The following is a 13,973-nucleotide window of genomic DNA, read 5'->3' on the forward strand; positions in this document are numbered from 1 at the left end:
CTATTCTAAAGTTCAATTAAAATTTATATTCACATTAGCAATTATAACGAGTCAAATGGATTTAGTATGCTTAGTATGAGCAGAACAAAAAATCGAATCATAAATTTGGCGACTTTCTCCGCGCATCCGCTTATGGTCAATCAATTGCAGCAAGCGCAATTTCTATTTTTTCCGTGTACAAAAATTTCCACTAGCCGCTGAAAGATCAACGAAACTGCGAAACTAGTTCGTCATCGAAGAACAGAATATTTTCACAGCGCAAGAAAAATACAAAAAGCCGGCCTAAAATCGGCCAAGCCGATTAGAGCTCCGTACTGGATTTCCCAGCAACCAAATAGCGCGAGGTCGAAGTACATTTCTGAGCACTTTTTATTCGCGAAGGTCGAGCGGAAATGGCTTCGAGGAAGCCGAAATACTGCGCGAAGAAGAAGAAGAAGAAGAAGAAGAAGAAGAAGAATAAGTAGAAGAATCAAGAGAACAGGTCCGCGCAACGGAGGCCTAAACCGATTTGTAGCAGGCCAGGGGTCGAGGGGTGAAAAGGTCCTAAATCAGAGTTTATACAGGCTCCGAAGGTTTTCTGAATTTATGGCTGCGAGAGCTTGCGGTCACAGGGGATCGCGGGCAACAGGTATAATCTACCATGTTTATCTCGGCGCCCTAAGTTTCCTCGTTCTTTCTCCGATATCGCGGCCGGCTCTACGTACCTAAATTAATCTCTCCGGAACGAACGGCCGACGAAACTCCGCGCCACCGGCGGTCTACTTAGCACGCCTAACTCGCTGCACACGGCCACCTGTTTTCTACCCTGGTGTCCCGACGCTGCTGATCGCCGGGAAGCGTCTTGGCGGTCCACCTTTGCAGCGGCACATTTTATGTCGAAGTCGGAAGAGCTTGCGAGCGAGCGAACGGGAAGATGCGCTTTAAGACGGCGTTTTGCATTTGAAATTTTTATGCGATCTTTCTATGCGATTTTAGGCCAACTGGTTCCACGTTTAACGGAGCTTTAAGTCGCTTGATCGAAGGGACAACGAAATTGCTAGAACCGCCATTTATTTTTCGAATCGCCGGGTAAATTAGGATTATTGTCGATTCTCAGTAAATTTACAGCATATACGATTATATATATATATAATTATATAGTGTAAATATAATAATATATAATATATAGTATAATAATCGTATTATATTTACACTATATAATTATATATATATATATATAGTATAAATATAATACGATTATTAGATAGTATATATATATAATTATATAGTGTAAATATAATAATATATAATATATAATATAATAATCGTATTATATTTACACTATATGATTATATATATATATTTACTGAGAATTGACAATAATCCTAATTATACTTGCGATTCGAAATATATATATATATATATATTTCATATAATATATCATTCTTGCATGACTTCTACGTGACTGTACATGGCATTAGGATGAAAACGAGGTACAGACAATCGCTGGCCCTTTCATTTATTCCCCAACATTTCATGCAATGTTAAATTAATTGCCGCAAATGAACGAACACTAGGCAAATTAATTTATATCCAAAATTACTGTCTAGACCTTTATATATACTATACTTTATTATATTTACTATATATTATACTTTACAGCAGAGATTGCTAAATGTTCCGAACGAACGTCCAAACGAATATTGACCAGATGTTTCACTATTTTCATAGTTCCTCCGGAATCTCAACGTAATCGTCGACCGAAACAGATTCAGAAAGCTTGGACTGTGTTGTTGCGTAGAAAGGAAACAGAAAAAATAGAATGCAGAAATCCTGCGTGCTTCGAAAGCAGAAGTCACCTTCGCCATAATGGACAAGCCGTAGTTCGCCGAATGTCCCCGTTGCTCATTTATTTATCGACGGGGGCGAGCGCGCGCGCGCGCGCGAGTAAATAAACAGAGACGGGAGCGCGAGCGGTCCCCGCCCTTTCGGGATTCCCGAAAGGGGGCGAAGAAATCAGGGCGGCCCGTGGCGCAGCGGCCGTTAAACGAAATGGAAATCGTTCTCTGCTTGCACAGAAAACTTCCCCGAGGCCGTTTCCGCTCGCTCGCAGGGCGAAGGGACAGCCCTCTCGGCGAAGAAGCGGGATCCGTCTTTGGAAATCGCTCGGCATCGAACACCGGGAGGACCACCCTCTTTGTCTCTCGGTTTCTTTGCCTTCGTTAGCGAGCACCAATACGGGGACCTCAGATTTTCGAGCTAAACACGCCGAGGTCATCCTTTGAGAAGCGTCTCGATTTCTTTTTGATTTTTCTAAATGTTATCGCCGCATTGCGAATTTTACGGCGAAAATGAAACGGTGAAAATTCGTAATGGTAAAAGGTTAAATGAAACGAAGAGCGTTGATTTATTAATTTCAGGCTATTAAGATTGTTGAAGGAAGAAAGAGAATATTGGCTCGTTTGTCTTGCAATCGTGGCAGACAGTTATTATTTTGCATGAAGATTCGCTGCTTGATTTATTGCCGTTCGTTATTGCCATTCTTTCGAGCTCTTCTTTTGTAATTCCTTTACTTCGTTCGCATTTCTTATTGTCGTTATTGTTAATGTTATCGACATTATTGTTACTATTTTTATTGTTATACTTAATACAATAATATAATATATCGTTATATTATATTATTTTTACTTTTGTTGTTATTATTTTATTTTATTATACAATCGTATTCGTGTACTCGCTGTTATTATACTTTCTGTAACAAAGGGTCAACTAAAGTTACACAACAAATAGATTCAATTAACCCGTTGCCGAACTTCGACGAGAAAATTTATATTCTGTTTTTTTTTGAAATTGGAATAAAATTCTGATCCCTTGACGTGAATATTTAAGCAAATTCAAGTGAATTTAGGCACGCAAAACGCATCAATTTTCGTTCCCTTCTAAGATATTATTGCAGTCGAAAAATTTCTAATCGCAATAACTGCGAAGAAAATGCTATATCAAGGGGTTAAATTAAATTAAATTGGATTAAATCAAATTATAACAAATTAAATTAAACCAAATTTTATTTTAGCCAAATTAAACTAGATCAAATTAAGTTAGATGAAATTAAATTATATCGAATTAAATTATATCGAATTAAATTATATCGAATTATATTAAATCAAATAAAATTTAATCAAATTAAATTACACCAAATTAAATTAAATTAAATTAAAATAAATTAAATTAAAATAAATTAAATTAAAATAAATTAAATTAAATTGAAATGTCTCGACAAGACGGAAATAGCTTCTTACAATCTATTAATTAAAAGCGAACAGACTTTTGGAACAGTTTCGAGACAATCGAAATTATTTTACGGAGAAGATCGATTGCCACGTTAATGCGTTTTTTTCAGGCGGCATAAAAAGCAGAGCCGCGTTCTTTTTGCGACGTGAGATATTCAGCCCGGGGGGAGGGGGGGGGTTCTCTTTGCGGATTAAAGCAAAAATTCTCTTTCGCAAATTAAAGCACTCGCGAGGACATCGTTCCCATCGCTGCGCGTCAGACTCAGTGAACGGTGGACGCCTGCGTCTGACTACTAAGGGATGAATCCCCTTCCCCCCTCGGCCACCCTCGCCGAGGTTCTCCTCCGGTTCTCCCCGCTGCTACGCGGAAGACTACGAACTTCGTGCATATTTCCTATCCCCGCGTCTCCAACCCCCGCGGGCCGTCCTCGCTTTCGCTTTTATTTTTTTCGCCCGGTTCGATCGTCGATGGATCCCGAAGCGTTCGATGAACAGCTCTTGCTACTTAACGCGATGAAAATTGTCTTGCGGCGCACCGCGCGATCGAGACGAGACGATCAACCGCTTATCCGCGACGGCTCTTACGTCCGTCGATCACTCGATGACGTAAAAGCAGAATTTTCGTTCGTTCCAGGCAGCCTCGATTTCTTTTTAAGTCTCGCGTAGGAGAATCGAGAATGTTGATTGACCCTTTGCACTCGGATGACGTGGATAGACGTTAAATGTTCGCGTCGAGATGGTGGTTCTTTTTAAGTATTTTATTTTTATTTTCTTTTTTATATTCTTTCTCTTATTTTATTTTTCTTATTTTATTATTATTTTCGCCTTCATAATGCAAGGTAATTCTGCGAGAAAAGGTAAAATCTTTTATCTGTTATATTTTTGTACAATTTCACATACAATGATTTTTTATTTTGACTCGACTTTGCATAACAATAGTACAATCCCGTTAAATTTACCAGAGGAAATGTTTCGTGGAAAGCACACGAATAATTTCGTTATCTTCTATGATCTTTTCTCTGAGAAAGTTGACAAACTAAAAGCTTAAACTTACAAAATATTTTATTTGTTATATTCCTGTACAATTTCGCAGCAATGCAATGATTTTTATTTCGATTCGACTTTGTATTATATAATAAAAGCACAATTGTTAAATTTATCGGGGGAAATCTTTCGTGGAAAGCACACGAATAATTTCGTTATTTTCTATGATTTTTTCTCTGAAAAAGTTGACAAACTAAAAGCTTAAACTTACAAAATATTTTATTTGTTATATTCCTGTACAATTTCGCAGCAGTGTAACGATTTTTATTTTTATTCGACTTTGTATAACGAAAGCACAATCTTGTTAAATTTATCGGGGGAAATCTTTCGTGGAAGCACACGAATAATTTCGTTATCTTCTATGATTTTTACTCTGAAAAAGTTGACAAACTAAAAGCTTAAACTTACGTTTATATTCTCTTAGATGGACCGGATCTTTTATTTAGCAATAACCTACCACGAAAATTCTTCAAATCGTTCCTATTTTCTCCTATTCACATTTTTAAAAATGTAAAATTCGAAGTTCAAAGCGCCGCCTTAAAGCGCCTTCTAAATAATCTCATTTATTTCGGTCGACGTCAGTGAATTCCTTCTTTAAGAAACGTTTTCATTCACGACGCTAGAACTTGTACGATCTTAGATTTTTCCGCTCAAAAAAAAATACATTGTATACTCCGAACAATGGCAAATATACGTGTGTCAATCCGGTAGGGAACAGTCTTCCTACTTCGTTCGAAAAAATCGCGAAGAATGCATAGAAAGAGCAACGTTCTAGAACAGAACATTCCCTTGTATGGAATTAAAAAGAAAATGTTTGCTTTTAATAACTTTTCAGTACGTAACTCCACCCCCCCTTTCACAGCACTTTTTAGAAACCTATCCACCATGTTACAGAAGGGTTAACTTTAATTAGGGTACCTTAATTTTATGCAATTTTCGAGGTACAGTAATGTCTCTCCAATTGACGCTTAGATTGTCCACTAAAATGGACAATTTGGGGAGAGAAGATGCGATTATTCGAGCTTTACGGTTTGTTTTTATAGTCACGAATTGTCAACGATTATAAAAACGAGCTGCAAGGCTCGAATAATCATATCTCCTCTTCCCAAATTGTCAATTTTTGTTTACAAGCTGGGGAAGACAATTGTGGAGAATTTACTGTAGATGACAATGCAGTAATGTCTCCCTAACTGACGTTCAGATTATGCACAAGAATGGACAATTTCGAAAGAGGAGATACGATTATTCGAGCCTTGCAGCTCGTTTTTTATAGTTCTTGACAATTCGAAAACTATGAGAACGAACCGCAAGGCTCGAATAATCGTATCCCCTCTACCCGAATTGCCCATTTCTGTGGACAATCCTTAGCGTCGCAATACCACGAAGCAATCGCAACCGTGCCAACACAATTGTTACCAGCACTACCGCCTACAAGTCTATAAGTATATCAGGCACCCAGCAAACTTCATCGGAAACATTTATACGACTATCTTGATTCGCTGGCAATCAACAAAAAGCGTGCAAATACGCAAACTGCTTTATTTCTGCAACATTGAAACCGCGATATGCCACTGCACAAAATATTTCTGAAGCGCTTTTCAGAAATATTCGAGCCTTGCAGCTCGTTTTTTATAGTTCTTGACAATTCGAAAACTATGAGAACGAACCGCAAGGTTCGAATAATCGTATCCCCTCTACCCGAATTGTCCATTTCTGTGGACAATCTGAGCGTCAATTAGAGAGACATTACTGCGGTGTTTCATAAAAGTGATCAGATCTGACACTTCGTAGCGTCTAATCATTCAAAAATGAATCTCGTAATTTTTTGTGCGTTTAACATTGATAATTTACGACGCGTTTGAAAGTCTCGTTCGAAGATGTTGTTCGATCGTGCTAAAACATTCGGTATTTTCGGAGCGGACTTAAATAGCTCCGGTTAAACTATCATAACTTTTCGTGTAGTCATTATTTTTGTCGAGATGCGATAACGATCGCGGCAACTACTACTAATTGCAGCGACAACCTAGTTGCTAAGATGTTTGCCTTGTTTATGTACAGAGATGTCTCGTTTAACCGAGTACAGTCAAAGTTGTCTCTCTAATTGACGCTCAGATTGTCCACAAAAATGGACAATTCAGGGAGAGGAGATGCGATTATTCGAGCCTTGCGGTTCATTTTCACAATTACGAATTGTCGAGAACTATAAAAAAACGAGTCGCAAGACTCGAATAATCGCATCTTCCCTTCCCAAACTGTCCATTTCTGTGGACAATCCGAGCGTCAGTTAGAGAGACATTGCTGTATTCCGCGCGGTCGCGAACGCGTCGCCAACGGAGCGAATTTTCGCGGAAACCTGATTCCGCGGCAGAAAATCGTCGGTCGCCGTTCGACCGGCGAACATCGATCGCTCGTCCCTCGCCAGCGATCATTATACCGGTTCAGGTGAACCGCGAGGGCGCGTCTAGACCCGGGAATTCGAGGCCGGCGCGGTTAATTCGGCCGCGATGCGAATTCGCCTCCCCCCGCCCCCACCCCCCGCCGCGAATCGGAGTTCGCGCGGCCGCGCGGCCGGCCGGACGATGTTTCTTGAGTTACGCAGGCATGAAACTCGTACGCGAAACTTCGCAAACCGGCGCCCGGATGCGAAGTTGCCGGGATGCGTCCGAGGAGGCGCGGGGAGGGGGAGGAACCGAGAGGCGCGGAGGGGAGCGCGTCGAGTGCACTCGCGGGGTTCGATGACTTTCGGATTCAATGAAGAGAAGTACTCGACTGTGTTGTTCCTGGCTGCTCGGAACCGTGCTCGCGGGCCCCCGGAACGGTTGTTGGCCGGCTCGATGGGAACAAAAAACGGAGGGAAGAAGAATCGGGATTAAATTTCAGCCCCCGGGTCGGGTCTGGTGGCGGGTTTATCGATGAAGACACCCGAGAGCTAATTATCTCTTCGCGCTGCAGGAGCCGCGCTGGGAAGCCGATGCGTGCGGTGGCCTGCGACGTGTCGCTGCGGTTAGGATCGAATTGACCTAGCATGATTTTTCGGGCTCGTCGTTTCTCGGTTCTGTCAATGATTTAGATCGGATCGAAATTAAAGACGGACTTTTCATTGTCATGGGCGAACTGTTCTTTTTTAAATTGCAGGCATTAGTTATATTAATTTATAATTATATACATTATGTATATATGTATATGTATAATATACATGTAATATAATATGCAATATATTAATATAATATTATACAATATAATATGTAATATATATAATATTATATTATATAATATGTAACATATATTATATAAAATATGTATAATATATAAATAATGATCTTAGAAGTTTTTCGGTTATAATAATATCATAGATAATTATATAATAATAGATAATATAATGTATACAATATAACATAATATATATTATTAATAATATTAATAATCATAATATATATATTAATAATATTATTAATATAATATATGTTATATAAAATATATAATATATAAATGATGATTTTAGAAATTTTTCGGTTATGATAATGTTGTAAAAGAAGAAGAAGAAAATTTGTATTTACAGTAAATTCTCCTTAATTGACGCTCAGATTTTACACTAAAATGGACAATTTTGTTTGCAAGATGAGCGTCAGTTAGAGAGAATTTACCATATTAGGCAATATCATTAAATTAACTAGGTAGTCAACTTAAAGGAGAGCTAATAAATTAAAATTGTTCTTGTCGAAGTTGTTCATAGAGTATCATTATTATATTATCATTACTATATTATCAATATTGTATTATCATCATTATATTATCATTATTATTTTTATATTATTATTATTATTATATTATTATTATTATATTCAAGTTAACAATATCCATAGATTATCATTTATCATAGATTGCCCGATACCTCAACAAAAAAAAAGGAAGGATTACAAAAATCCTAGGTCCCCGAAGGTGTTGAACTCTCACCTGGAGGCAGGGCGAGCCGCTCACCGGTTGGCAAGCCCGGGGTGCTCTTAGTTCAAAGGTTAATACCAACCGAATCAACGGTTTCGGATGTTTCGATGTGTTGGGCCCGGCGACGGGACGTCCTCTTTCTCTGTTCGGAGCGGCCCGATGCCCGAGGAACGCGCCGCGGCTAAGGCTAAGGCTAAGGCCCCGCAGATTGCGTTCTTTGTCCGGCGCGGGCATTCGGGGGCCCAGCCACGAATTCCGAGAATATACTTCACATCGGCCGAAATTAAGGATATTTATTGGTCTGGCGCTACTAGTGGAATCCGAGAGCGGAGCGGGGCGGAGCGGGCAGAGAGTCGACTCGGTCGAAAAAAGAGAGAACGCGAGGAGTATCCTTTTTCTTTTCTTGCCGATGGTACCGCGAGAGCCGAGAGAGAGAGAGAGAGAGAGAGAGAGAGAGAGAGAGAGCCGGTGACCAAGGTCTTCGTTCTATGGAAATGAAGGAGGCGAGGACGGGGCGCGTTCATGAGGCCGGGGAGCAGCAGAGCCTGGACAGAGAGGGACCCGGCGATCAAATAAAGAACAGGACCGGCCCGGGCCGAGTTTCCTGGAAAACAGCTTCCTCTATTCCCCGGAGTAATTATCGCGGTCACGTAGAAGCTGTGTTATTAAGTACGTGTGTCCTATCCGGTCGCGCGCGGCTGGTTTCTACGAAAATTAACGATTCCTTTCTCATCTTTCAACGCTCCTTGAACTGTTCGCCTAACTGGAACACAATCGCGCAGGAAAACGCACGACGTTCGTTGTCGGGCCGCAATACAGAAGTTTGTGAAATCTTTTGGTTGTCTGTCTTCGGGATTTTTTTGCACTTTTCTAAACGAATTTGATTACTTTGTTTTAATCCTTGGACGTCCGATTTCTGCCAGGCGGGGTCCGGTCGGGCCTGGGTATTTTTGGACCCATATTGATATATATTTTGAAAATAGTTGTGTATTATTATGCATTATAATTTATATATTATAATAATATACTATAATTGAAATATTATAATTATACATTATGATTTATATATTATAATTATATGTTATAATTTATATATTATAATTATACATTATAATTTATATATTACAATTATACATTATAATTTATATATTATAATTATACATTATAATTTATATATTACAATTATACATTATAATTTATATATTATAATTATACGTTATAATTTATATATTACAATTATACATTATAATTCATATATTATAATTATACATTAATAATTGTGTATTATTATACACTTAAAGAATAAGTAATGCAACAAAATGAATGCAGAATGCAGAAAAATTATTCTTTTTATTCGTGATCTTCACATGTTTTGCACGTAATAGTATTGTTGGTGCAAATTTTATAAATAAACGTTGCTTTGAAAGCTAGGATCGTGGTCCGAAGAATTATCACTATTTCCAGAGTCTTCTAATTGTCTGAAAACAGCATCTTCGACCTCACTTAAACAATTTTCTTCTGACATAACGATATAGTATATTATTTCGAGCGAAATATACATTATACAATATTTTAGGGCGAAATTTTACAAGGAAACATAATAGAATTTTACGCGGTAAATTCTCCCCAATTGTCCTTCAGATTGCAAATGGAAATGGACGATTTGGGAAACGGAGATACGATTATTCGAGCCTCGCGGTTTGTTTTTGTAGTTGCCGATTGTCAATAACTATAATTGTTATATATATATATAACAATTCTATATGTAATATAATTTATAATATAATACATAATATACAATATAATATATGATATAATACATAATACAATATATAATATATACACAATATACAAATATAATATATACATATAATATAATATACACATAATATAATATATGATATAATGTATGATATAATATATAATATAATATATAATATAATATATAATATATATATATACATATAACCGTATATATATCTCCATCTCCCAAATCGTCAATTTTTGTTTACAAGCCAAATGACAATCACGGAGAATTTACAGTATTCCTACTTACAATTATCACCGCGAGCATGGCAGAAAACAGCTAAAACAAACGCATCGGTGCTGTGGCCACACATTTAGCCGTGGCGGGCAAGTTCAAAGTTCGCCCCACGTCCACGGTAACACGAATCGCAGATGGTGCCAACTGCGTGCGTTTTCTAAGAGAGTTGTAAAGTCTGAACAGAAATTGCTAAAGAGAAAGAAAGAGAGAGAGGCAGAGAGAGAGAGAGAGAGAGAGAGAGAGAGAGGGAGAGACGCAAATTAATTTAATCACTTATCCTTGTCGCCGGGCAGGGGCCGCTGGGTCGGATACCTTTGAGGTGTGACGCGGCTGATGGCGTGTCGCCAAAGTGACACTCGGCTGGGCAGAAGCGTTTTCTAAAAGGCGCCTAATATACCTAAGGAACGTGTCAAAGGACGAGAATATTACGCGACCGGGGACATCGTTAGCGAAGAAGAGAAGGAATCAAAGCGGAGTGCCATCTAGACTAAGTGGCGGCCATGGATATTGGAGTCGGGACGGTTCATTTGACGCGCGGAGAAAGAGGGCCAAAGAAGAGTCTTCCTATTATTGACGTCCATTATGTCGGAACGCGTCTTGATCTTTCTCTTCTCCGGCGCCGCCCGTCGCCGTCGTCGCCGTCGCCTCACCTGGCCCCACTCGGCCTCTTCTAGCCTCTTCTAACCTCTCCCGGCCTCGCCTTCTATTGGGCGATCCCGCGCGTATGGAATTGCCGGGCCCACGCAATCGCTGTCGCGAACGCTTTCGATCAATTTTTAGCACGGCGACCAGACGCGTTCGGACACGAGTGCAGATTGTTCGCGCGTCCTCCAGCCTCCTGCGGCGGACAGAAATTCATAGGCGAAGTCGACGGCTGTCCTCGATCATCGTGCACGGTGCTCGGTTTCCTTGCGGTTCGTCCAACGCGCGCCTTCCATTTTCGCTCGAAAAGCTTCCGATGCTTCGCAACATTTTCAACTTCGTCGGCTTCGTTTTATCTATTATCTTAGGGTATCTTCGAAACGTTTAACCCTTAGCGCTCCGCGCCTTTCTTGAGTACAGTAATGTCTCCCTAACTGACGCTTATAGATCGTGCAGAAAATTGGACAATTTGGGAACAGGAGATACGATTATTCCGGCTTTGCACTATGTTTTTATAATCGTTAACAACCGGTGACTATAAAAACGAGCCAAAAGGCTCGAATAATCGTATCCCCTCTTCTCAAATTGTCCAGTTTTGTGGACAATCTGAGCGTCAATTAGGGAGACATTACTGTACTGCCTACCAGCAACTCCGGCACATTTTCGGAGCGGAACACCCGAGATCAAGGAAGTCTTATTTTGAGCGCAAAAGATTACACGTCCTTGTGAATGCATTCGATTTTATATATTTTATAAATGTTGATTAGTTGCTTGCAAATAATTAAAGGCAGAGTCTTAGGTAAAAGTATATTTATTGAACACACGGAAACACAAGATCTAATATACAGGCTTGCTCGTAAGAGCTTAGAGACAACGAGTGTACTCGTAAGCTGCTCACAGACGACTAACTAAAAAACCGCGGAAGACACGCAAACTGTGGGTCGGAAATTTCTTAGTCGTCATAAATAACCAATCCGCTCTCACACCGCGTGTAACGGACTTTCGAGTCAAAATTTGCTCGACTCGAGTCGACGCGCGTTTAGCGCTCACGTGCCCTGCAGATGGGCCGCAAGGGTCGTCTTACCTGAAAAACGGACAAGGCCGTAAAACATACAAAGTACTCATTTTCAATAGCATCGAAAATGCCAGACATTTACAATAAATATACATTTTCCTATTGTAAATAAAAGATAAATTTTAAATTTTGTAATTCACCATGGTGCGATATCTTTGGTAACAATCTCCCCTGTGCATTCTGGGTTTACTTGGACAAGTGTCGCAGTATTCGCTTTGCCAAATGGAGTTACCAGATATTTCTTTCAAGTTTAGAACATTTTCTGCGTAATCGTTGGTTTCCTTTATAATTTCATTTACCAATTCGTCCGTGAGAAATAATTTAAAATATTGTATTGGGTGTTCAATGTTTGTAGGAACTTGTGGTCCAATGACCTGTGGCAATACATTAAAAGGTATTCTATCTGGAATATGTAATTCTTCCGTAACATCACGCCATTCGTCCAAGTCTTGCAACGAATCTTCGCCTTCGCTTTCAATCATTCTCATTCTTCGTCTCTTTGGCAGTATAATTCGCTGCTACTACTCGAAGTGTCGGAATCATAACCAACATTGTCTTCTACAATGTCTTCTAACTCTTCAAAATCAAATACGTCTTCGGTATCGCTCGGCTCTAAATTCTCATCGTAATATTTATTTGTCTCCATGTTGCTAACCATAGAAAAGGTCAACAAATGGTTTAATCGTAATGGTACAGACTTAGCACGTTTTAACTACAGATAACAATTGCTAACGCCGATGATAACGTATGCTAAAAACATTTGGCTCCGCAGCGGAGCCCTCGGAGTTACGGAATAAATGACAAATGTCTCCGTAGCGGAGCCTTCGGAGCGCTAAGGGTTAAAATCGCCTGACTTGTCGAGTTCCGCGCCGAAGGTGCTGGCAAGCTTTTTAACGCTAGATTCAGGGAGCTCTATGAGAAATTAATTTTTATTGCTTCGCAAAGGTTTATCGCTTCGGTAAGATAACACGTTGATTCGGATTTTCATGGTATTTTATTGTAATATTTGTGCCAGAGGCAACGGATTTGCCGATCGAATAATTGATGCAGCAATGATAGTTGCATGAAATGTAAAAAAACTATGTTGTTGTTTTCATGTTGCAATAATAATAAGAACAATCGGTCTTATTAATTTTGATAATGAAATAAAAAAAGAAGTGCCAACAGCACGTGGTGTTCCCAAGCGGTCACCCATCCAAGTACTGACCACGCTCAACGCTGTTTAACTTCGATGATCGGACGAGAATCGGTTCTTTTGCAACGTGAAATGGCCGTTGGCGAAAGAAAGATGGCAACAATTACGTTTTCTTAACTTCCAACACGTATCTGTTGCGATAAGACTCAAATATAAACAATGAATCTAGCAGTAACCAGAACACGCGGTTTGGTCATTGAGGACATCCGCAGATAATTTATAATTTCCAAGGAAAGATTTCCACTTGTGAAAACAAAAAGTACAAAAGGTTAAATCTTGCAAAATTGCAAAATTGCACCACTAAAATTGTTATACCACGTTCCAAGATAATGTTTATAATAACAAAGAATTGTTAAAAGTCTAACTGTTGTGTGAGTCACAAGACTCAATTTCATATATATAATAATCATTATATTTTTCATTAAAATAGAATTACCACAAGTCGGGAAGGTTAATTTAAATTTATAGTGAAGCTTCGAGTGCAAAGGGTTAAATTTTGCAAAATTGCCAAGATTTATGCCGCGCCTCGAAAGAACGATCAGTTAATGTCTCAGCCGGCGAGTTTTTAATTTCTTGATTATTTTATTACGATTATTATTAATGTATAATATAATAATTATATATTATTAATATAATATATTAATAACGATTATTAATTTCTCTGCCAAGCTCGCGAAACGCGCCCCGGGAAATCTTCCGAGATTGTTCTTTCGAGTCAGCGCGCCTCGGTTAAATTGTAATTTCGCGCGGTCGAGTTTGCAA

At 39.2% G+C, this 13,973-nt stretch overlaps 1 protein-coding gene and 1 pseudogene across 1 annotated transcript in view; one reads left to right on the forward strand and one right to left on the reverse strand.

Annotated features, from left to right (window-relative positions):
- Positions 1 to 13,973, forward strand: part of Pdk1 (Phosphoinositide-dependent kinase 1) — a 1,509,859-nt gene that overhangs the window by 409,858 nt on the left and 1,086,028 nt on the right. The gene's annotated exons all lie outside the window — the stretch shown is intronic.
- Positions 13,175 to 13,295, reverse strand: LOC143263830 (5S ribosomal RNA; annotated as a pseudogene).

This window comes from Megalopta genalis, chromosome 1 (assembly GCF_051020955.1).
Source record: "Megalopta genalis isolate 19385.01 chromosome 1, iyMegGena1_principal, whole genome shotgun sequence".
Classification (NCBI taxonomy): domain Eukaryota; kingdom Metazoa; phylum Arthropoda; class Insecta; order Hymenoptera; family Halictidae; genus Megalopta; species Megalopta genalis.